We start from the raw sequence: 24,634 nt of genomic DNA on the forward strand, positions 1-24,634 counted from the left end.
CTGGATGCTTTGCTTCCTTTGGTTCCACCAAAGTTTACTTTTCTTATTATCAGAGGAAGACCTTTCTGCTGATGTACCTGCTATTAAAACTGAGTCATGTTGCTTAAAAAGTACATCATGCACATTCCCATCACCTAACCTCCATTACAATGAAAGCTACTTTTTATTTGAACACACACTCCATGTGAGGGTACATGCTAAAGGATACATGAATAATGTTTTATTTAGTCCTCAACGTATCACCAAGAAAGAATCAATATTTCTATTTCACAGACAAAGAAACTGAGGCTCAGAAGGACTAAGGGATTTTCTTCAAGACCATGAATCTAGTGACTGGTAGGATAGGCATTGACTTCTGACCTGACTCCAAAGCCCATTTTTAAGCTACTGTTCTATAGAAACTACCGTATAAAGCTCTTGGAAATTAAAATTCCTTTGTCAGATTCTAGTATGAATAGCTAAAGAGATGATTGGGTAGGGAGTAGGGACAAGAATTGGTTTATATCAAAGAAGGCAATTTTTTTTTTTTTTTTTTAAAGCTCTTTCTTTTGGAGCTCCTGGGTGGCACAGTCAGTTAAGCCTCTGACTCTTGTTTTTGGCTTAGGTCATGATCTCAGGGTTGTGAGATCAAGTGCCACCTTGGGCTACGCATTCAGCCTAAAGGAAAAATAGGAAAATTTTGGTTACTAGGTTTGGTCACAAAGTTTGTGCTGTTGGTGACATTCCTGCAGTCTGCTTTATGGTTGTTTAAGTGGTCAATCTCCCTCTATTTTGGCTTTATATGAAGGCAAGAAGGAAAGACCAAGATCATAGGTTTTTTTTTTTTAATTAAAAAATTTTTGTTTACTTAAAAAGAAAACTGTGTCTATTTATTTGAGAGAGAGAGGGAGAGAGAAAGAGAAGAGGGACAAGTATATTCTACACTGAGTGGGGACCCCAACATGGGGCTTGATCCCATAACCCTGAGATCATGACCTGAGCTAAAATCAAGAGTCAGAAGCCACCCAGCTGTCTGTCAAGATAATAAGTTTTGTTCATGAAATACAGTAGTGATAAATTTTCATACACACAGACACACAAAAGGCAAAAAATGCTTCCTGTATCAACTTACAGTTGAGCAAAAATTTGAAGTTTTGGTTTTAGTATGAGACCTGGAGCTCTATGAATCTTTGTCTGTTCTGGCTCATGGTATCTTACACATGGTAGGACTTGATAAATATACACTGAATGAATTAACTGGAGTATTGTGGAATATAATTTAAATTGACTTCAGTAAGTTCAAACTTTTAGTGATCTGCTTTACTAAACAATTGACTTTAGCATTTTTTAAGATATGTTATTTGAAAAAGGTTAAAATTTTAACAGTCACATAATTTAAGACAGTGTCTGGAACAATGTAATAACATGGTTCTCAAAGAAATATGGTGACTTCAGTTAATTTAAATCTACTGGAGGCAAAGAGAAGTGGAAAGATTTCATCTGTAGGCACATGATTAGAGCGGTGTGGGCATGCTAGAGTTCAATGGTCAAATAGGGTAAACATGTGCCTTTGTGGAGACAGGGAGAGGCTACTCAGAACAGCCACGACTGTTCTCCATTTAGAAAAGGGTGAAAGAGTTACTAGGCCTCCTTTACAACTTAGGTTGGGAGGAATGGTTCCTTGGCAGCTCTCCTCTGCCTGACTCTCCCAATCTTCTCAAAGTTAACATATTTCATAAATATTAGAATTTTGACCTTCTTACAAACCAACTGCATTTTGGGATCAGTTCTATAAACCTATCATCTTTATCCTATTGTATCCCTTGATGTAGAGGTAGGGGTTTACCCATGCAAATCTTCCTGACTTTCTATTGGTAGAATTTCAAATTCTCTTCAAATTGCCATGCAGTGAAGAATCCAACTGTATGGCAGTTTCTAAAAACTTTATGAGGTTGTTAGCTTAGAACAAGAGGAGGGATATTCCTATGCAATTTCTGTTTGTGCTTGTTAGTTACTGTTCGTTTCTTGTGGCAACTATAGTAACTGGTAGGCCCTCAAGAGTGAAAGTGGAGATTACCGCCATCTCCACTGGCAGCATGAGCTATACCAATGAAAAATAACATACCCGATCTTCCCATAGTTACTAATGGACGCTATCTAACAAGCAAAAGTAGGTTTTGTCTATTAGATTGCAGACTATAAAAGAGAAGTCTAGTGTTCTGCCATTCAACATGTGGGGAATACTTTCAGATTCCATAGAAACAAAAGAAACCTCAATATGTGTACAAATGTCTAAAATTCTACTCAATTATATATTGAGTATATAATTCTACTCAAGTATATATACTCAAGTATATATTTTATATAAGTTATGTAATATAGTATATATAATATTTTATATAAAATGTATAATTATATGCAATAATTATATAATACATATAAAATTTTTTTAAGTAAGCCCTAGGCCCAAGGTGGGGATTGAATTCATGACTCCAAGATCAAGAATTGCATGCTCTACTGACTGAGCTAGCCAAGTGGTCCCAAAGGATAGTTTTGAAGCTTTTGTACAGCAGAACCAAATTTCTCCTTGCTTACAGGTTAAATTAATTTGATTGGCTGAATTATAGTGGATTATTTAAAATGTAAGTAGCAGAAAATAATATGTTTAGTTATGTACCAATTACTATATCTAAACGCTAATTAAGATTAGGATATACGAGGGGTGCCTAGGTGGCTCAGTTGGCTAATTGTCTGCCTTTGGCTCAGGTCATGATCCCAGGGTCCTGGGATCCAGCCCTGTGTTGGGCTCCCTGCTCAGTGGGGAGTCTGTTTCTCCTTCTTCCTCTGTTCCCTTCCTGCTTGTGTGCTCTCTCTATTTCTCTCTCTCAAATAAGTAAATAAAATCTTTAAAAAAAAGATTAGGATATATGAATCAGTGCAGCTAAATATGAATAAACAAATATTACATAATTGACCCAGGTAGAAAAATTAGACTCATATACACCTCTGTGTAAGTAATGTTCACAGTGGGAAACACTCCATCCAGAATATTTCTTAGAGCAAACTTAGGAAAGTCCAGAGCATCTTGTCTCAAAGTGCCTAAAGCCATATCTGACATTCAGTATTTCTATATTTAAATTGTCCTTAGGTTAATAGCACTCAACCAATGTAAAGGCGTTAGATAAATATCATAGATGGTAAAGCTGTATATAGGAACTAAGAACTATTCTGTATCATCATTGGGTAGACATTTGTGAATTTTACTGATGGAAGCTTTCCCTTCTCTGTACTTACGCCAAGCATTATGCTTCAGAACTTTTTGATCCTTGGAATATAAACATCTGATGAACCCATACCCTTTCACAGCAAAAAGAAACATATTTTCTTCTTACACATCTACTACCTATAATGGGTGGCAGAGTTGGGACCACTACCAGAAGTTAGGGATAGAAGTGACAAGCCATGGACCTCCACCAGCTACTATGCAGATACCAGTGAGTATTTTGGGAAGTAGCCTAATCAGCTTGTGGGATCGCCATGCTTTCTCACCTTTAAACTTAGGACTCAGGAAAATTGCTTCAACTTTGTTAAGTAAAGATGACTTTAATTGGGAATATTGGCTGTTCTATTTAGAAGACGCCAAGAAGATAATAGTGGACTGTAATGAACTTCAAGCTCTAAAAAGCTCGGACCTTTCACTACCTTGCAAGTCAGTGTTGACTTTGATGTAGGAAAGCTCTCCAGTTCTTCCTTAAATGAGTGATATGTGGCATGGTTAGGATTACAAAGTGAATGTTTTGTCCCTGGATCTCTCCAGTCTCGAGGCCAGATCCAACATCCATGGTCCCTATATTTAAGGGATTCTTTGGTTGACAGCATCCTTACATAAGTTCTGCTTGTCACCAGGGACCTGATATATTATCTCATAATTAACTTATTGACTAATAGCTTAGTTAGCTTAAAGAGGTGCTGACTTTATAGCTAGGCAAGAATTTAGGAACTGGCAGAATCTAGTTTATTAATTTTTTTTTTTTAAAGATTTTATTTATTTATTTGAGAGAGAGAGCATGAGAGGGGAGAAGGTCAGAGGGAGAAGCAGACTCCCCATGGAGCTGGGAGCCTGATGTGGGACTCGATCCCGGGACTCCAGGATCATGACCTGAGCTGAAGGCAGTCGCTTAACCAACTGAGCCACCCAGGTGCCCCTAGTTTATTAATTTTTATATCATTATACAATGATTTTCTAAGTGTGATATTCTCTGAACTCTATATTTATAATATGATACTTAATATAGTACTTAGCGAATAGGTGACCAATAACGTTAGTCCACTGTCACTAAACACTGCAAGATTTGCAAACAAAATGGTCTGGTAGAATAAAGCAGACCTCAGGAAATACAATTTCCCAGCAATCTAGTTAGATGAAGTTGCATAGTTCTATTACTTCTCAGATCTCCTTTCCCTAATATTTTAAATAAATAGAAACAAATGATCTCTTATTTTTTCCTCAGTTCTATGTCCTATGCATTTGCTGAATGATTATTAAGAATATCATGGCATCATATATATATAGGATATATTTTTGTATTTCTTGACTGTTTCAAAGTTTGATAAGTTTAATTTAGGCTGAGTACTAACATTTTCTGTAGAACTCTTAGAGTACCTTAAGCTTATGTCTAAAACTTTTGTTTTTATGAAGGATAGAAAAAAATAAGGATTTATAAATGTTTCGGCTTTCTTCACATGTGTGAAAAATCCAGCAGTAAAAATGAGTGCTTCATTTTGAGAAGGGTACACAGGGTTTTGTTAGTTTCAAGATGATAGCAGGGTGTAGAATCATAGGATGTAGGTCTACAGATTTGTGTTTGGTACACTGCCAGAAAACTACAGGGTTGAAAGAACATGTCGATTTATGTATATTCTCAAGATTTTGTTATCTAGTCTTTGCTGGCTTGACCATTTGCTCTGATTCATATTCTAATTCTTAACTTCAGACTAATACTTAGAATAAAAATATGATTGACTCAAGGTTAGCTGTGGAATTCAGCAGGTTATGAATATAGATGGCAAGAAGGGTAAAACATCAGGAAAAGTTAATTTGTCTGACCAAAACTCAGAAAAAATTTAACTTTAATGTCATGTATTATTTGAACATACTTGGAAAACATACTCATTCATCAGGTCTGAAAATGTGTTCAGAATTTGTTATTTTAAATTATTCAACTATTAACTTTTATGTTTCAGACCCATAGCTTCTTACTTGTTTTATAGTCACTGTATCTTTGAAGTGGATCACTTTTGTCAATATTTCACACCGGGGATGGCAAATTTAATATTACTGATGGTGTCAATAAGCTAAGATTTGATTATTCTGATATCTTCAATTAAGCAGAGTTCATCATGTTATTAATAATGTTTTTCAGCACTTTAATGCTGTAGATTATCTTCTTATAAGCCCATATCCTATACATATTGTGCCTTTCCATGTTACTATAATTGATACTACTTATCATTATAACGTATCAATAATAAGGCAATAAATAGTATTAATACCATGCTCAGCATTTGTAATTTCCAGAGATCCAAATACTTAAGGGACCTATGGGGGGGCCAAAAGAAGCAATAAAGGAGCCACTCTAGACTCTAGATAGAAAACATTCGAAAATTGATTTGATATCAAATTTAAGGAAAAAATATGCCAATTAAAAATGCAGTTTTTAGGATCCGGTTCAGCATTTGTTACTTAATAGCATTTGTCATTTTCCAATTTTTTTATATGTAGCAAATTAATTGCAAATCATTTTGCTCTTCCAAATGCCTTTGTGTTTTGTGTTTCTTTTTTCATTTTCTTTTGGATAACATTTGAAAAGAAAATAAGACTACAACAGTCATTGATTACAGTCAGGATGGAAGACAGTTGTAAGACCGAGGAACAGGTGGGGCATGGATGATGGGAATATTCACGTTTTGTGCCACCATTTTGTAGCTGCTCAAAAAAAAATTTTTTTTCAGCAAATGGTGGATATTGTGTCTTTACAAAAAATGGTTCTGTACTGGATCCATCTGCGAAGTATAAACATGTCATCAGCACTCATTTTCCATCTCCAAAAAACATTCCCCGTGTCCATATTTGATTTTCAAGTGCATCTGTGCACTGGTGGAAACCCTCCCAACATGCTGCCACACAATTGCAAAACCCACACATTTCTGTCTTTGAATCAAGCTTTCACAAGAGCCTGGCCTCCTCTGGGTATAAGCTTGTTTCGAGTTGCAAAGGTCTGCTGGGTGACCCTGATAAAAAGAGCTTCAATGTCCGTGGTAAGGTGAAATTATTCCTTTTAAGGGGAGGATTTCGTTCATGCAATTTCTTCTACTTTGTTCCAAAACTTTTTTTTTTCATCTTAGAATTTCTCTTTTCCTGCCCACACTACACTCCCCTAATTATTAACGTTATGCTGTTGAGTTTCTCAATGACTAAACTCACATTGAAGAAAGAAAGTTAGTTTGGTTATTCTGAAAGTTTAAGCAGAAAAAGGGAGTTCATCTCAGAAAGTTGAAAGGCAAGCATCCTGAATTCTCTCTGAGTCCCTACCGTTATTGATAGTCACATAACCTGAAAGAATTTCAAACATCACTGGAAAAATTTAATCTCTCCATAAACACACATTCAGAAGGGAAGTCCTTGGTAAAAAAAGGAAATTTTCTTTTACCTCATTATTTTCCCTACGCAGAGCTGGAGTTACCTTCGCTATAGAGCAATAGAATAAGCCTTGCCTGTCATTTTTAATCAGGTTGTTTTAGGTAATTTTTGTTATGCCCCTCATTACTGAATTGTTTATCAATAGGTGCAGCAAGTGTCACTAGCTTTTCTCATCAAACCAGGTCTGACAAAGCAGCACAGTGCATGGGAAAGAGGCAGCTAGGTGAAACTAATGCCATAGATGTTTGATTCATTAGGAGCTTATTGTTAACGGGGATGTCTGATTGTAAAGGCTCAGTCAAGCAAAAGAGTGCAGAGTAATCAGTCGGATTTATAGTTTGCAGGGCTCAGAAAAAAATCAACATAAACCTTTGGATATAGCAGAAACAGAAAAATCCCCTTTGGGCAGCCCTAACCTGGAACCAGCCAAATAAGGTCATGCTACATGAAGGTTTCCTGTTAGGTGATGGGAGATAGAGGCGGATTAGAGCCATATGGCATGGCCTATCATACCTTCTGACTTAAGATAACAAAGCCAAGCTTTGTGCTTAGCTGTTTTTGACTGACATCATCAATTTTATTTTATGTTGGTCACCTCCGGTAACAGGAAAAAATGGCCTAGGGTTGATAACACATGCTTTTTTTTTTTTTTCTTTTAGTATTAAGATGCCTAGAAGCTAGTTTTGTGCTGTTAAAAATTTCAAAGAATTAGTAGCTTACTCTTCTATCACCCATCCTCCAGCAACTGTCAGCCCCCCTCCCCCTTGTTTTCAGTTTGTACCTTGCAAATGAGAGGCAGCCTTATTCAGAACCAGATGTAAGGCTCCTAGAGAATGAGCATAAGCTGGTGTACTTTAAGCCTAATGGGAAGTTTTATATGCAAGGGCCTTGAACTGATTAGTATAATTCCCTCTTTAATACAGCTGTCCCTCCAGATTAAGGTAAACCAAATGTTGCAATCAGAGATTAGTGTACCTTGCCAGTTATTAACATCCCCGGTGCTCAGCAAGCACGTCAGACGCTAATGCTGTGTATTTATTTGCCATTTCCCCACTGTAACTTGAACTTCTGCACCTGTCAAAGCATTCCAGTGAAGAGAGGGGCATTATTGGAAAGCAAGAGTTTTATACCTGTACACCTGTTTTGTTTTGTCACAGCTTAGATTTTCTTTTGGCCTGCCAAGACTGCCAGGTGCTTTAATCTGCTACTCTCCTGGTTTTGTAAAGAAAGACTTTGTGTGCTAAATTGCATTTGTTACTTTCATATGCTTTCTTTTATGCAACTGGAGAGCTGCTCACCTAAACTGATGGTGTGCGGGCGCGCTCGAGTGCGTGCGCTTGCACGCTTGCACGCTTGCGCTTGTGTTTTCTCTTGCCGAAGAGGTAAAGGGTGAGATTTCTTTCTCAGAAAACACACCTATGTCCCCTGTACTCCTCAGCTTCTGCAGTGTCTTAAATCACAAGGTGGGTCTCACAGCTGTAGTGTATTTGGCAGGATATCCTGCCTTCTTGCAGCCCAGATGTCAAGAAAGACAAAGTCCTGGCTATCTCAGAAAGATCTGGCTCTGTTTCTTTCCCTCCCCAGCCCCCATCCAGGGCCTGCTTGGACCTGAGGGCTGAACATACATAATAAGCACGCTGGAGAAGTTTGGGGCGGTCCCTCCGGTTGTGTTTTCGGTAACTGGTCCAGTTTGGGTGTTCGCCGAATCCTTTTCATCAGCGTAGCAGATGGACCAGCAAGTAAGGGGAAAATAATGGCAAGTTTGATGAAGAGGCCTTACATTTGTGGAGTAAAGTGTCTTTGTGATTTTTATCAGCACTGTTTATTACTCAGAGACTGAGAACGAAGAGATGCTTTTTCTGAAAAATGCAGAGCTTGCTACGGAACCACGAGTGTCATCTCAGGGTCTGTTTTTCCACCCCCCCCCCCATATGTGGGATTAAAGCATGTAGGTCTGCTCTGACGGAGCGATCACCTGATGCCAACAGCACTGGGGTACTACCAACTCCCCCTAAATTCTGCCTCCGGCGGGAAGGAGCCACAGTTTTCCAGTCAGCCTGGGACACCAGAAGCAGCCATGGGTCGGGGTTGGCGGCCGCGCTGGGGGCGCACTCCCTTCCCTTGCCCTCCTCCCCGGCTCCATCTTGGTGTTTGCACGTTGATTGCCTGGTGCAGAGTTTCTACATATTATAGCTTAGTTGCAGATTTTTAAAAAAGACAAAAATATGTTCCTATCTTAGGAATTATGTCTTGCAGCCTACTAAATATGCTAATGCAACACTAAGCAGGGATAAAGTTCTTGCCATACCCCCCAACAGTTGCGTGGAACCCGCTGCCAAGTGATTGTTAATTGTGAAGCACAAGCAGGCTTTGCAATCCATCTTAATTGTCATACTTACTTCAGGTTTCGTGATAAGGCTCGATGTTCTGTTTAAAGTGACAATGTTGACAAGGGGAAAGGGTGTGGGCCTGAGCCTGTGGTTCTGAAGGGGTTGCGTGCTCTGACCTGCCGAAGGTTGATACGGACGGTCTGCGAGGGGATTTTAGTTGTCATGGGGTCCCCAGGCGGTTGAATGGAGAGACTGTCTGTCCTGCTTTTTCCTGTTAGGATCCTGACACGTGGAGCATTGATGAACTCAGCACAACGTTGAATGGGAGCTTTTTGGCAGCTGAGACACTGGGGCTAAGCTGCAGGTCAGAGATAACACCAGTGCGGATCTCCTCCTGCACAGTTACTAGCGTGCTTTCTTCCCTCCTGAGTGCAGGAAATGGCTCATGTTAAATACGTTCACTTTTCCGTGTTCCTTTCTTCTAAAATGGAGCTTGACAGATTGGACTTTTCAGCTCCCCCTTTTTTCGCCACCTCTGCTTTCTCCCTCAGAAAGCCTCTTCAGGAAGCAGGAGTTAATCTTGGTGAGGAAACGATAAGGTGATGCTTGATTTTTCAGGGGAAAGCAGAAGGATATGGCCGCCTTGTTGCTGCACATAAACTTGTAACTCCCCACCTTTGAGGCTTTTCCCTCCCCATCTCTTCAGTACAGACCAGAAGGGGCGCGGAGTGGAGAGCTCCCTCCCTAAGACTGCTTCCTGGCATCACGGTGCATTAGATACTAAGAAGGACACATCTGGGAGGCAATGCTGACGTTGAAAGAGGGGCCTCTCCAGCACCTGTGTGGCCCTGCTCCCCACGGGCACATTGCTGCTACCACCAAAACAGTTCTGCGTGGTTTGATGTGTAGCTGAGTTGTTGCAGTTTCCCAAGTCGACAAAGAGAAAACAAAGAGAAACTGGCGCAAGGGTTACTTTGGTCATCTTTTGCCAGCCGTATTGAAAGAAGTGAGACAGAAAAAAATTCTGGTTCGTTTTAGTACCTGCCCTTAAATGTGGGCCGTCCGAGCTCCGTTTAAAGAAAAGTTATTTGAAATGGATCTCTGTGTGGTATTGAGGAGTGACTGCGAAACTAGTAAGTGGAAAATGCCCCCAAACCAGGTCAGGTTCTGACTTGGGTGTAAGCACATGACTTCAGTGAGGTCTGAAGGCTGCCTTTTCTCTCTGTGGAGAACTCCATGCCCTTTGAAGCAACAGGGATACATGTGTGAGTGCATGGGCACATAGAGGGGATGAGATAGGAAAAGGAAGACAGGGTGGAGGGAAGGGCTTGGGGATAGGGAAAGGTTTCTGGTCAAGGTTCAGTACATATCAGAAAACAAAAGGGTTGTGGGTAGAAGTGAGAGTAGCAGTTCAGCCCTAGGGCTAACACCTTGGGACAAGCAGGGTGACGCTGCCCTTTGATCTGTCACCTCTTACCAATTCTGTGCACCCATTCTGTCTCAGGAGGGCAGAGGGTAAAGCTGAGAGGGATGGAGAGAGAGTACGAGTGAGTGATCTGCATGAGAGCCAGATATGATGGGTCAATAACCCTGAAGAGAATGATTCAGGTTTGGAACTCCATCCGAATTTGCTCTGATGCAAAGTCATGATGCAGGCCTTCCATAATAAGACAATTTTCCTGTCTTCCTTATCCAATTGTACTATGTAGCCTTCATCTGTCTTGAAGTGACTGGGGCTGGGTTATTCCTGGACTTATTCTAGATATACCTCTCTGACTACTGCTGGTGGGGGACTCCCTAGGAATTGTGAATTTCTTCAAATTGAACTTTAGAGAGAGTAGTCAGGACTGAACAGCCTCCCAAAGGATCCCAAAGAAACAGAGGGTGTGGAGTGTTCAGGGTAGTCACTGACACATAGTAGGTGCTGGGGTAAATCCTCACTATTCCTCTATGAAGAATGAAGCCAGTCAAATTTGTTGTTAAATACTCTTCGGCCGCGTTTTCAGCTGTAGCACTGCCTGAGGAAATTGGAGAGCTTAGAAGGGGCTCCCGTCCTAAAAGAAAGGTTTAGATTTGGTTGTGGTTTGTATCTGCTTGGTCCAGATCCAGTGTGAAGGTTTGAATTGACCTGAAACATTCTAATCCTAGACATATGTGGTCAATTGTCCTGAGGTCGAAGGTAGACAACTACCTATACAATGTGATTTCCAGAGCCAGGGAAATCCCATGTGTCCTCCAGCTAGCTCCCCAATTAACCATAGCACCTGCCAACGTGCTGGTATTTCTGCTGGTAGGGCTATGCCTCTGAGTAAACACGTTTTCTTGATAAATGTCTTTTTGTTGCAATTATGATCCTCGAGAGAGGCCACCTTTTATTATGTGGATAATGTTGATTTCTTATTTACTATTCCTGTGACAACTGGAAAAGGAAAAACTGGACACAAATAGCAGTTTTATGAAGACTAGCACAACTCCTCTGCTTCAGGACGGGTCAACGAGGTTACACTAGGTTAGGGTTTGTATTCCTCCAGATCATTTTGGATCAAGATATGGAGCTGGGGGCGGGGCGCTGCTTCTAGTCAGCTTCATGGAGCAAAAAAAGAGCTTAATTTGGAGTCCTTTCTTTCTTTTTGATAAGACCTTCCATTTCTGATCACCCTAGGAGAGAGATGGCTTAATCCCGTATTGTCTTGGGCTATCCAGAATCCTTGGCCTGGAAGATGGTAGGTGAGCGGTCCTTGAGCATTCTCCTACTCCAGAGGGTACGTTCACACGTTGGATCCTTCCATGGGCATACCTTGATCGTGGTACAAGAGGCGTTGTATTTCAACATTAATTCGAAACAGGTCTCCTTGTCCCGACATCCTTCTGGGTTCTCTCGGGAAGCGCCACTCCTTTTCCTCTGTTCCTGTTCTCCCATCTTCACATCTCATCAGTCTGTGAGAGTTGCTGCCTTAAATGATGTCCTAATTATAGGAGCTTTTTCTTTTTCACACAGTCTGTGTGCCTTTACCCTTTCTCTAGGAACCTCACTCCCTGTAAGAATGTGTATGTGCACGTGTATATGTTGTATGTGTAGGTTTAGGCACACACACGTGTGTACGATTATTATTTAGTAAGAAATAAGCCCATCCTATGTGTTCTGCAATAGATTTAGGTAAGTGGTTGTTTTAAACAATGAAGACTCTTAAGTCACCAATATGCGTTCTCTCCTTTGCCCATGTAATCTTAATTCTTTAAGTTTTCTTCATCTATCATCTGATCTTTACCCTTGGCTTTTTCCCCTCCGTTTTAAAAGTATATGTATTTTTATTGTTATTATTACTATTTCCGACTGCACTAGTTCTAAATACTTACTGTAGAATGTTTGGAAATTACGGGCAAGAATAAACTCATCCAAATTTTCACAATCTGGAGTTATCCATTGTTACAGTTTGGTTGTATCTTTCTACTTCTTGGCTTCATGGGTTTAGGTATTGAGAATGCCTGGTCACTCTATAATTTTTTAAATTGTTTTTCTCTTTCCTTTTCAGACTTTCAACTCTCTAAGCTCTTCTTATTCCTTTTATGTTGATGGGTCCCAAGTGGGACCGATATAGTACTTTAGTATCTAAAGCTAGATCTGACTTGTATTCTGGGAAGGTTAGCTCACAGCCTCTAATACTATATTTTGAACTTCTTAATATGCATTTTCCTGCTCTGAATCCGTGATTTATTTTTTGATCTTTGTTAATACTTCTTTTCAAGCTTGAAACAAAAGAAATTATCTAAAAATAACCAAAGACTGTTATCCAAGACTTTAAAGTAGTGTGAGCCAATAGGTTGACACCTTTGATCCTTAGGTAAAAAGTTACAGTTCTTTTGTTGGCTTTCTGCAAAAGGAGGAAGTGGGGGCAAATTACACAGTTGATGCTATTTTATGCATGAAGGAACCTACTTTTGACAGCTAGTAAACAAGTTTCAACATTTTTCTGGGTAAAGAAGCTCACTTATTTAACATTTATTTATTGAAGTAACCTCTGTTATGTGACAGGCACTGTCCTAGGCATGGAGATTCAGAAGTAAATAAAACAGACAAAATTCACCTCTGTGGGAGCTTACTACTTAAGAAATAAAGTAGATGAACTTTTTACTTTCTATTTAAATTTCTACTTAAAGTAATTGTACTTCAGTTTCTAAATTCTGAGTTAGTTTTGAAGCAGGTGGGGAAAGAGCTCTATTATTACAAAATTTCTATGTCAGGTAATGTCTTTCCTTCCAGAAATATCTTTTACTCATTGCTCTCCATGTTCCAGTTTTTCAGTAGACAAAAGGCCAATAAATGCAGTCAAAGATCACTTTTGATGTATTAAAATAAATATCCTTCATTTTAATATATGTTTTATTGAGGAGGGAGAATAAAAACAAAAAACAAAAAACGAAAAACAAAAACCAACCAAACAGGAGGGGTAAGAGTGAATATGTTCTTACAGCTATTTTGAGGAGTAAATATGGGAGGCAAAATTAGGAGCGGTCCTTCACTTTCAGATAGAGCTGAATACTTAAACGTATTTGAGATTATGGTTTTGCCGTGTAGTTAATTGGAATGGTAGTGGAAAAATAGCTAGTAGCTAGGCAGAGAAATAATCCATAAGGCAGAAAGACATAGGCCAACGTTTTATTTAATTGGACTGTGTAATCCAAGGATGCTCTACTAGAGGTAAGTCACTGAAGATACAAAGAAGTATGTAGAAACTAAGAAACAGAGCAAACAATCATAATCTCATCAAGAGACAGGGATTATACCAATAGAATTGGACAAGGTGTTTTTTTTTTTTTTTTTAAAATCAGAATTCAGGGTCTGCCATATAGGTAGATCATGACATGGAAATATCGAGAGTTAAATGGATGCTCCGTGAGAACTTACCCTGGATTCTTGAGTTTGGGTGTAAGAATGGAGTCTTTGTTAGTTTTTTTAGAAGTTGATGAAAAAAGTATGTGTTATAACTCAACCGGGGAAAAAAGAGTGTGTATTGGAGACAAGAACTTGCACAGTTAAATAACTCAATCTGTGGAAAAGACTATAGCTGCTGACGAGTGACTGAAGACACAGACAGTCAGCTGGAAGGGTTGACCAAATTATTCACAAATGCTGGAAAATTCAGAAGGAAAAAGGAGAGAAAGGAAGGAAGAAAGGAAGGACAGAAGGGTGAACAAAGACAAAGAAAACAGATGAACAGACAAAAACTATGGGGGGGTATATTGGGGAATAATTATTATGGAGCTTTGATACTAGCTCATCAGTAGGGAAAAATGACATTCTTCGGGTAGGGTTGTATGATTTACATCTGTAATTATTGGGATGTGGGATAATAGAGGGACAAAGTTCAGGACATTATGTTTACTAGAAACTATAGGAAATCCTTGTCAGATTAAGTGATGCTTTGTGAAGAAAGAGGTAGAGACTCCAAGTTTATCTTTTAATCGTTTTTACCCCACTTTTAGCATGCTGTCTTTAGTTTTTTAAAAAAGTAAGCCACAACTGATCCTTAGATTAGTTTCAAATCCACATTCTTTACCTCTATTTCTCCACTAGACTTTGTCATGTTGCAAAGCCCATCAAGATCTACCTACTCACTGAAGGGTTTTCTTCTCTTGTGAGATGAGATACAATATTATTCATAAATCTATAGAGATACGTGTGTTTTTTATTATTTACTATGGCCATGAGTGATGTCTTTCTTAACATGTAAGACAGCAGACATAGTGTCTTCACATTTAGAAAATGTGTACAAGACACACAGCATCCGTGCTTTGTCCAATAAACATTAATTGATGTAGATGAGCGAGCACATGTCACTAATAAGAACCTCCTGCCTGACTCTGGGTCTTCAGAGGCCTTAAGATTTCTGTGAGCTGGAATGATGCCCCATTGTAATTCCTTCTGTTTAGGTTAAATGAACAGATAGTTTTCTGTTTCTAAATTCCTGGTGAATTTAGCATGATATATACATTACTTGTATTGAACAGGAAGGTTTACCAATTCAGAAAATTCAAAAATTATTTAAAATATAGACTGTATACTATACTACACAGTATTTGTGCATAATGAGCAATGTGGAATTTTAAAATAGATGAAAAGATGTCATTTCTGCTTTAAGAAGAATCAATGTATTTGGGAAAAAGAAATGAAAATCCTTAAAATTATTTATTTTATGTTCCTTCATTCATCAATAAATATTCATAAAATATCTACTAAATAGAAAGATCAAGAAAGCACCAGTATATTCTCTGGGAGCTTTTAACCTGATGGTTAAAGGCAACCATAGTATAAAGTAGACTGATTTTTCCCAGAAAGCCAGAGAATGCTGAATTGAAAATAACAAAAATATTGAGTACCAGAGAGTCCTTACCATGTGTCAGGGGCTATGTGATATATTTTAGATGTGTTATTTCAATCCTTAGGACTCTGAGTTATAGGTGCTCTTATGTCACCGCTTGCCCCACATACACTTTCCAGATGAATCTGCAGAGATCTATACATATTAATGAGTTACCCAGGGGCTCGCAGCTTAGCTGAGGCAGAGGTGGGCCTGTGAACTGAGAATCTGACCCCTGAGCCTGAGACATCAACCATTATACTCCACTGCCTCCTAGGGGATGGGAGAGAGAGATCACCTCTGATTGGGGAGGGGTCAACAATGGGTTCTTGCAAGAGGTCCCTTGATTTAGGTCTTAAAAGATTGACTGGACTGTGCGGCAGGTGGAGCTAAGGAGAGGGGGAGTCTGTTTGGAACAGTTATGGGTTGGGGGAGAGGGAGCTGAGCTCAGGGTGTGTAACACAGGGCCTGGTGGGCTGTTGGGAATATGTTGCATTGGCAAGTAGGCACGGGGGCGTGGTTGTTGGGGGGACTGGGGGGTCTGAAAAAGAGAGGGAGGCCAAAGGGTCTTGTCTCAATTCTGTAGAGCTAAGTATAAAATAGAGTAAAAGATTTACAATAAAAATGGAAAGAATGGATATTTATAAGGCATTATCATTAGGAGAAGAGTTTTAATCAGTAAAATCTTAGAGGAGCTGGATATTAAACTAGGGTTTGAAACTGATGTAAATGGAGTAGAAAAGCATGCCAGCAATCTAGAATAATGTGATTCAAATAGAACACTAGAACATAAGGAAAGCTGATAAAAGTCCGTTTTTCATGTGTTCAAGGACCACTGAGGGACGAATTTGGTTAAGTGAGTCTCTACCTTTCATACCTAAAAGAAAGGGACTCATATTCCTCCCAAACATCTCCATCTGTTATGACTTACCATCTACTCAGCTGTTCAAGTGAAAAAAAAAAAAAAAAAGACAGTTATTTTTTTTAATCCCTTTTCTTCTTTTTACTCTCAAATATATCTTGAATCTGCCCTTCTTGGATCCTTCCTTAGCCTTTGCAAGGTTTGGAAGTCTCAGTCAGATCGAGTCACTTCCTTGTCTGATATCCTCCAAAGGCTGTCTGTTGCATTTAGAACACATTCCAAGCTCCAAGTCCTTCAGATTTCCAGGCTTACTTTATTTTGCTTTTCATTATGTTTCAGGCTTCTTGCTTCCTTTCTGTTCCTTGGAATCACCAAGCTTGTTCTCACTTTAGGGCATTTTACTCTTTTTTTTTTTGTTTTTCTTTTTGTTTTTGGTTTTTGACTGGCTCTTCTAACAGAGTATCAGCTCAAATATCTTAGTCTTTGAGAGCCCTTCTCTGGACAACCAACCTGAAATGTTATAACCATGACTATTTTCTTCCCTCACTTGTTAAGAAGGTCACTGTTTTCAAATTAGTTTGTGTGTCTCCATCCAATTTTATTTTCTTTGTAGTTCTTATAATTTCCCGAATTCTTTTAAGACAATCTCTATCTTTGTCTGTTTCTCTCTAGGAGAATTTTGGCTTCAGAAAACGAGACTGGCTTTGTCTTCTCCAGTGCTACAAACTCAGTGCCTTGCAAAGTGCTTTGAATGTAGTAGGTGCTCAATAAATACTTGTTAAATGGATGAAGAATGAATGAAAAGAATGGGAATGAGGATGGCTTGAGTATGGGGAGAAGCTTATGTTTTATCCAGTAAGTGAGGTAGATTGTGGACTAAATTATGAGGCTATATTTTAATTATGTTCCATTTCAACAATTGACCAAGTTGCTTTCTTCTTTGCATACCAGCTAGCCAAGGGTGGTTAGATAGACGAAAAGCATTTTGTGTTGTGGGGTGGGTGGGTGAGGGGGACAAGCCTGAGATTTAAAAGGAGAAGAAAATGGTGTTAGTTAATCCACAGGGTGGGTGAGAGCTCAACCGGAATGCTCTTTGGAATCCAGGCAATTCAGTGACAGTAACCCTCTCATACAAGTGTTAGGGAGGTCAGAAGAGATGAGTCTGTGACATGTGCAATCACTCTTGATGGGTTTGATTTTTCAACAGTATTTCATGGTGACATTTAAATTTGAATGGGAAATGACCTCCTTGTTCCCAGTTCCTTTTCTAGTCAGTATGGGATTGCTCCTACAACAAATATTGGTATGTTTTGTCCAGTAGAGTTCTCCAGTATCTTAACAGATGGGGTTTACAGGTTTATTTTCTAGTAGAAATAGTGACTTCAAGACAAGAAGGAGGTTGTAGGAACTATTTATTTTTACTTTTTAAAAGGAATACCTTCCTGGCAAATAAGCGAGTATGTAAGCAAGCAGACTCAACAGCTTTCTTGGAAGGAGTCAGCCGCTGCAGGTATGGGAGAATTCCTTTGGCCAGCCTTTGCCTCCCTGTGCATTTCTCACACTTGTGTTGGCACAGTTGGTGGAGTTTATTATTAGCGGTGTGTCCTACAAGCTATTCATTCATGGAATATGGCCCCGGGAGAGGAATCTTTGTGTGAAATAAAAGCGTTATCGTTTTCTTTTTTTCATTGGCTTAGGGGGCATCTCGCATAATGGAAGAACATCCTTAAATAGAAAGATCTCAATTCAGGAAAATTAAAAAAAAAAAGAAAGAAAGAAAAGGTGAGACGAGAGAGATGTTCTTAGTGAAATCAGCTTGGAACTGAAAAATTAAGATTTTGTTTTGTGCAATGCTAGTTGCCTTGCCAGTCTCAAGCTGGCACTGTGGGCTTGCTGTAGCTGCTGAGTCTGAGCTGAGGAGAGGAGACAGTTTGCTTCGGTTTCATTGCTCAGCCTCACCATGCGTCTCAATATGTTTTTGATTTCGTATTTTAAAAATAAGGTGAATGATCTCAAAAGGAAATCATTGCAAGCGATTTTATTCTTTGCTTTTTCTAATGGACAATTAAAAAGCAATCCTGGTCCTATTCCAGGGATTTTCTCATTTCTTAGTACAACTGTAATTTAGGCAAGTATAATAGCGCAATGGTATTATTAGATATTATCATGTTTATTTTATTCATGAAAATGTGTGACACACCTTATTTTATTCTTTTTGAGGAAATGTCCTGGAATGGGTTTTTGTCCCAGCTCCTTTTTGTGCCTGTAAGAAGGTGTGTGTTGGAATTTCTGTTCCTAGGAATAAGAATAGTATTTCTTTTGGTGGGGGGGAAGCATAATGATTTTGAGCTTTGAGGAGTTTCAATGGGTTATTGTTGCTTGTTGTTTTCTTTTTCTTTTCTTTTTTTAACAAGACTCCAGACCACCAAGTCCTACCGTGACACACACTTCCTATCTGCAATGGCAGATATTTATATTTCAAATGAAATAAAAATTATAATTAATTTTCTTCTGAAAGTTTTTTTGGAATTTTGTTTTTTTTAAGATCTATGAGGCAATTGGAGATACCCCAGGCTATCACAAAACTAGGGCTGGGAATCACCGCTTTAGTGATTAGCACTTTGTAAGCCTTCAAAAAATATTAAAACCAGGATAGATTGTCTAATTTCTTGTGGGTGGATTCACTTTAGTATAATGTAATGTGTTAACAAATGCTCAGAGAGGAGGTTGTGGATCCAGAAAGATGGCTTTTGTAGAAGGCTTTTATCCAAATTAATTCAAAGGATAACAGGAACAGTTGTGTATTGGGGCAGAAGGAATAAGGTGACTCAATTAAATGATAGAGAAATCTCCAGGAAAAAAATTGTCTCATGTCAACCCAATACTAACAATAAGATTCTCATTACTGAAATCGATAATCCTGTAATAAATGCATAATAACTTCAAAAAGGATTCTTTTATTAAGTATTTTTTGTATGATTGGCTATGCACCAAATATTGAAATCAAATACTGCTTTGCTTTACTTTAAGAATGATAAAATTTCCTACCACGTCTCTAAAGAGAATCTTAAATGAGAAGCTTCAAAAGAGTAATTTGCAAATAAATTCACCTGCTGAATCTGCGCCCGAAACTCCTGTATTTACCTAATTCATTTTTGGCTTTTGCTTAGCTCTAGCCATGGTGACACTGTGAGGAATGAATGTCAAGTTCTCCTGGGTTGCTGGAATGTTTGCACAAGGCAGCAGTGAAGAAATAAAGGCAGTGCAAGCCCCAGGGTTTGGGTCCCACTTGGTTGGGAGTCTTGAGGGTGTTGGTCTTCTGCAAAGCTTGAAGAACCAGTGTGTGGTCTGGCTAATGGGTACTGCTAGCCTGTTGCCACTTCATGGATCTGGGAAGACAGTTCAGTCCTTCTCCACATTTGGAGCTGGGCATAGAGCACTCGGTAGCTCTGGATTGGCAGAGTTCAGGATCTGTGTACTTGATACCAAAACCGAGCTCAGCTGTGTAGCTTTCTGAGCTAGATTAAGGACATTTTCATAGTGTTCACCGATACACAACTGTATCTGCAGTTTGAGAAGAAATTTGAGTAACTTAGGAAACATTCTGGGAGAGAATATGCTGCCCTGAGAACACTTCTGTTTTTTTGGCAGCGGCGTCTATTTTGAGCTTCCTGAACTTATTTTGCCTGGTGTTCTGCAGGGAATTTTGTATTCCAAAAGATAGGCCAGGCTGCCTTCCGGGGTCTGAAACCTCTAGAAGGTGCTCCGATAGAATAGAGACTTCCCCAGCCTGTTTTCAGGAGATAATCTCCCCTCACCTGGTGGTGGGTTTGTGTCTGGTTAACATTACAGTTGTTCTGTGTATGTTTTCCCTAGAACGTCTCCTGTGCAATCAGGGTCGTTACTGCCTTTAAAAGAGGGTATCCATCATATCTCAATAAAGCTAAAAAGAGTGAGAGTGCAGGAGAGGGGAAACTGATATTATTGAGAAAAGGATCGCTCTCATTTTTACCTTTCTCTATCTCTACTGGCTTGACCTATAACACTAAGACAAGGGAGGAGACACCTCATACCCATAAAGATGCTGTGGTCCTGAAGGTGCAGGCCTTGGTACACTTTCCCTTCGTTCATTATTTTCTTAATGTGCTTAAATCTTTATTCATGTAGTTTACCTCTTAGCTCTCTTAGTTTTGCCTTTATATTGCGTGTGTTACGGTTTGCTTGGAATGCAAAATATGCTTCAAACTTGAGAGAGAGCGATGCTAGGTAAGTTCATGAAATATAATGCCTTCTTTCCTCTTCCAGAATTATGTAGAAGGGAGCGATGGAACTTTTTGGATTGATCCCATTCTGCTTTGGGCTACTGTGGCTTTCAGTGTGCGGTTCAGTTCATTGGCACCAGATGCCAAAGGAACTGAGGTCAAGGGTGTGAGCCTCACTTGGGCCAGGTGGCTGTGTACTTTCCCAACAGGTTGTGTGGCGATTCAGTCTGGTCACGGTAGAAATGCTGGCCTGAAAGGGGGCTGGTGAACACGTGAGTGATTGGGTGAAAAGCCAGCCCTATTCCCGGAAAAGCAAAGCCGGAGCCCTACTGTCATTTTTCCAACTGGAGAGAATGTACCACTTAAAATGTGAGCTTGTTACTCAACCTCCCTGTGTCTCTGTGTCCTCATCTGGAGAATGGAGATAAGATTTGCTCCCTTTCTACCTCACCAGGATCTGAGAAGATTAGATAATGGCTGTAAAGTCCTTCTACAAAGGTATGAGCATTATCATAAACAAGGAGATTAGTCAACAAATAAAGAAAAAATTTTCTTAAAGGACCTCCCAAAGTGTATTGCCTAATCATTTTTGATTCAGTATCAGTAGTTTGCAGTCTCCCCCCTTTCGAGTTTGGTTTGGCTGCGAAAAGTTAGGTGTGAATGTTTGACCTTTCTAGTTGTTTAGAAGGTGAAAAAATTGTTTGATAGCAAAAATTTCTATTAATCAAAACAAAGTGGGCTTTGAATCCGACACAGGTTTTATTTGAAAAAGGAGGTGAGGGCGAACGTCTCTAGGAACATATGTGCCACTGAGGAATATTTGCATGCATTTGATCTGCAAGCACGCTTCAGTGATTTTCACAGTCTACCTTGGAGTCCAAGTTGTAGCCATCGCTCAGCAGCACCATCCCCTCTCTCCAGCTTTATTATGGCACACAGCAACAACTTCATTTTTAGCATTAAAAAAAAATCCTCTTCACTTAATTCAGACAGTGACCTGCAGGCCTCATTCTGACTGAAGGAGCCATTCAGAATACTTGCAGACAAAAGCAGGGTTTTTCCTAGCAACCAGATCAAAGCCAAATCTCCCAGAATAGCTCCCTCCCAGGTTTTCTTTGGCGCATAGGTTCACAAGGCTCGTGGTATCCAGTTCAAACTACTCTTTCAAACTGAAATGGAAAGGAAAACTCCTGAGGAATTTTCGCAGACTCTGAAAACTGGCGAGTGTTGCGAGGGCACTTAATCTTGGGAGAACTCGGTGGTCATTTGGAGCATCCCTAACTTTGTTATCACCGCATCTGCATGAACATTCTGTCGGACTTCCACAGAATGAGGTCTCTGTTTCCTTTCTGCCAGTACCTAATATCAGCTATGCCCAGGAGCCGGCTGATGAAGACTTCCTGTTTGTTTTGAGTCACTGTTAGAGTGATAAATATACTTTAGCTTTCTGCTTCGAGAGGAAAGAAACCAGCTGCCCTGAACTACAGAGAAAAATGCAGAAATTCCACTGAATGGCCCTGTTATCATGGAGCTTCAAGGGCAGCATCAAAATGAAAACTATAAGCCAGGGCAAAGTAAATAATTTCCATATTAAAGCATCGTGCTGCATGCTTGGACCTAAGTTGTTTGTCTTTAATCATTTAGGCGAGCGTTGCATTTTTCACTCTTCTAAGGCCAACTCAGCGATGTTTAGAGATTTTTGAAAATGTAAACTTACGCTACAGAATAATGGTGAGCTATATAAATAAACAATTATAGTTGTGGTTTTTTGATCTGACCACAAGCTTTTAATGCCATTTTTGCATGAGCATATAATGCTTCTGGATAAATGATAATGTTTATATTGTCAGTGGCATCCACTGTTGCACTGAGTCATTTACATATGTGATTATTTGGATATAGAGTAACGCAAGAACAAAAGAACACTATAAAATGATTGAAAACAAGACCAACAGGAAATCCTTTATAGCTTAAATAGCACTTTCTTAAATAAAGCCATGGAGTTTTTGTGTTTTGATTTTGTTTATGTCCTTTTATTTTGAACGGTTTTGGATTTAATGACTCGAATTTAATGACTCCTTTGAGTGGAATTTCTTAACTCTGGTCTGAAGGGTGGTGAATTTAGGAAGCCTTATTGATCTGAATGTCTCAACTACTGCTTTCTGACTTTTGTCTGTCTGTCCGTCTGTTTTTTAAGCTCAGTATAGACTTGAGTTCCAGACGGCATGAATTGGAAAAGATGGCAACAACTTGGATGTGCTTGGAGTGAGAATGAAACGCTTATTTCCTCCCAATAGCTATGGTCTCTCCCAACAATTTCTAATAGCAGAGGAAGAATACACAGTCATGTACAAGAAGTCTTTTTGTCCAGGATAAAGGAAATGGTTAATAAGCAAGATGAAGTTAGGCTGACGATGGCCTTTTAGGCCATCGGATTCGTCAAGCAGATGTGGAGGCAGCATGGTGTGCACTGGCCTTAGGACAATGTTTCTGGTCATATGTGTAAACTGAGACTTGAAAGTGCACATGAATTGTTGGATATAAAGAAGGTGCCCCAACACATTGGAAGTCAGTGATCGGAACGTCAGCCCAGTGGCTTCCTGGGTGAGAGGATTACGGTGCTAACGGCTTTATGGAGATTGGGTCCTTATCTCATAAAAACTCATGTTAAAGAAATTCATGTGTCATTTGGCAAATCCTAAAGGAGGACATGCATTTAGGAAAATTCAGCACATTAGTTAAAACAAAGCCAAATACTCTAAATATTGTTTTTGTTTTACAAATATGTGGTGCATGGTGTACATTTCTTTTATATTCTCATCTTACTGCCACAGCAAGAAAAGAAGAAAGTGTCTTTAAATATGATCAAGGAGAGGATGGAAAGATTAAAGTACTAAATAATATATTTTCTGGTCCAATGGAGACCTATATGCACATAAACCTAGAATAGCGTCAGAAAATGGCTGTTATTAGGAGGAGAGGGAACAAATAGTGGAGCCAGCATTTTCTGTGGGTAAGAAAGAAGGGTATAAAACAAGTTTATGAGATAAAATATATTTGCAAAGGTAAGTATGCCAGGGGATAATTTTCATGGGTATATCAGCCTCTGTACTTTAAAGAAGAGGTTAAAATTAAATAGAAATATAGACCGTAGGGGTTTCGGTGAGGTTTTCGGTAAAATCTATTATTTAAGATAAATTGGAACCCTAGCTGGGTGGAACCTATCACTTACCAAATATAAAAAGGCGTGAAAAAACCACCCATTACCTTTTTCAGTGCTATTAAATGCCAAGTATCTGGTGCTGAAGTGAAACTATTATGGTCAGATTGATGCTGTACATGTCAAGCCACCATTCTCAGCAATGGCAATTGCTTAGATTGTTAAAACTAGCTTTGGTTGTGATAGCACATTTATGATCCAGCCTTAAGGAATTCCACCCACTGACAACAATCATCCATTTCTTCATGATTGAACAACACCACAAAAGTCACATCTTCTATTGCACATTACATTGCCATTTACAAAATACTTTCACTTGCAACATCTTCCATGATCCTTGGTTGTACCTGGTTCTGGTTGTAAACGGGAACAGTAACAGTTTGTCATCTGTCCTGTGCGCTGGTGGTAGCTTCAGCAACCTGGTCTCTTTCAAGGGGGCAGAAATATTCCTCATGCTTCCTCATAACATTTCAGGAGCATCTTCTTTGAAACAGATGCTGCAAATCAGTATTTTTAAGTATAGTCACTTGAGGCGAAGTGAAATGAAAGTGCGTTCCAGAGCAATTCACCCTCTTTCTCCCTGAACTTATCATGATGCCACATTTCAGATCCTAGGAGCTTTAGACATTCTGTTGCAGATGGGGAAGCATAGGCCTGGGGAATAAGGACGGTGGGATATTTAGAATCATTTTGTCCTGGTAAAGGGTTGTAAAAAAATAAAGCGTTTATTAGAAAAAATGGTGGTGGGGAGGGGGGAATGTTTTTCACACCTGTTTTCACACTTCTGAAGTGATAAGTCCAGCCCTCACAAAATAAAATGCAGGTTTCACACTAAACCCACCCAGGCATATTCCTATAGTGTCCTAAGCCATTTATTCTTTAAGAAGAAAGAGGCAGGGCGCCTGGCTGGCTCAGTCAGAAG

Source organism: Martes martes, assembly GCF_963455335.1.
Source record: "Martes martes genome assembly, chromosome: 3".
Taxonomy (NCBI): Eukaryota; Metazoa; Chordata; class Mammalia; order Carnivora; family Mustelidae; genus Martes; species Martes martes.